Here is a 1,960-nt window from a genome sequence, read left to right as displayed (position 1 = left end):
GTTATAATTAGCCTGAGTAATGCAAGGTGCCATCAGATTCATTTTACTTTCAAAGAAGACGTCCTGATAGATATGTTGCACACCATCTGGGTTAATTAAGTTAACTTAAACTATGACTTCCAATAAGATTCAAATTTGAGATTACTAGCCATCCAAACCATAAAACTTGCCTATTTATCTAGTATTGGAAACTGAAATAAGTTTCTTCTTCTATACTCATATTCAAATGATGCATTTAAGAAATTATACACCATGATTGATTCTAACAGGATTTCAGATTATTAAACTTTTAAAACATATAGGAAAAGAAAGAAAGAAAGAAAGTACAGATGAAGACGGTGCTGAAACTCTTTCAGGTCAAAATATTGTTAAGCACAATCCCAACAGCAAAACTCTTTATTACTAATTTTGTCACTCACGGCATTGCTTTTGACTTTGTTTTCCTCTTGTTTAGTCCTGCTCCACTCACAGTTCATTGTTCAGGTTTAAGTTGTTTCTTACTTCATCTTATCTATCTTCTCTATCTCTCTTTTTTTTCTTTTTACATCTTGAATTTTATATTTTATTTTTATATCACAAACCTTTTACTTCCTAAATAAAAATATTTCTTCATCATATCCTTTGAAAAGCTTCATTTCTTTCATTTAATCAGGATAACAAACTGAACTTACATGGATTTACAAGCAAAAAAGAAGTTGAAAAAAATGAATTTTCTTATGCTAGTCATGTCAATCTCAACTGTCTTAAGTAAGATTGAAAATATTATATCTGAGTTAACATGACACCTAAGCTCGGGCAGTGGCCCAAGAGCTTTGTGTTCATGGTCCATTGGGGGTTTGCTTGATTTATTTCTCGCTCAAGAACCTGTAATGACTAATGAGCTTAATGGCTTGGAAATTGGTGCCACCGTCTTAGGGTTGGAGAAGTTAAATAAATAGCACAGGAAGGGCAATTTAGTGAAGGCGAGGGCTAACCCAAATACACAAGGATTTATGTTTTGTGGGTTTTGTGAGGCTATGCCTTGACACAATCTGACAACATAGGAAGAAAAAGCCTCTTTTCACCTCGTAATTCCCTACTTCCTCCACTTTGAATAACCAAGTTTGGTTTGTCCCAAAAGTATGGATTATTCATTTTGAATAGAACAAGAATCAAAAGTTGGATGGCAAGAAATAAAATAAGTCGATAAATAACAACTGTGCTTTCTGTGCTGCAGGGAGCGGGAGAGTTGCTTTTTTTTTAAATCTTCTTTAACCATTTGGACTTCAGGACAGAATATCTTTGGTCAACCTCAACCTGACCGCAAATGTCCTGTACTACTATTAAGCAACCACTACGTTGTTGGACACGGATGGTTGGGCCTACTCTTCCAATTTCCACCAGACAGGCAATAATCCCTGCTAGATTCTGGATTAGGAAACCTGAAATGTGGAGTTGTTCCAGACTAGTTCCATTCCGGGTCATGTAATGACCTCCACCACCACACCCAATCTCACATCAATATAGAATTCCAACACTGTTAACAGTTGTGAAGCAGGCATGCCAGGTTTCTACAGAATCTTGATGGAAGCTTGGGAAGCCTAACATTCAATTTATTTAGTAGTACTTGAAAAGTATCCTTCCTTAGAGGTACAAGTTGGGTTGTTTGTTTCCTTTATGCAATGAAATTTCCTGGTTACCTCCAAAAGATTTTGATATGGATACAGCAATTCTTTTCTAAACGCACAAGGAACAATTTCCAGAGTCCTGTTTCCCAGAATTAAAGAAGCCTATCAGAGAAATGGATAAACGAAAAGGTTACACGATAAAAAACTTATGGGGAGGAAAAGATCAACCAAGTAGACTAGGGGCCGGGGGATTTCACCAAAGTCTGATATGTCGGCCATTTCCATTTGTCTTAATAGAGCCCAGCACGAGATAATTCCACATTGAACACCAATTGCACCATTACCTCGCTACG

Source organism: Theobroma umbraticum, unplaced genomic scaffold (genome assembly GCF_002168275.2).
Source record: "Theobroma umbraticum cultivar Fairchild unplaced genomic scaffold, ASM216827v3 scaffold_3731.0, whole genome shotgun sequence".
NCBI lineage: Eukaryota > Viridiplantae > Streptophyta > Magnoliopsida > Malvales > Malvaceae > Theobroma > Theobroma umbraticum.
The sequence above is the reverse complement of the archived record's forward strand: the minus strand, read 5'-3'. Positions refer to the sequence as shown.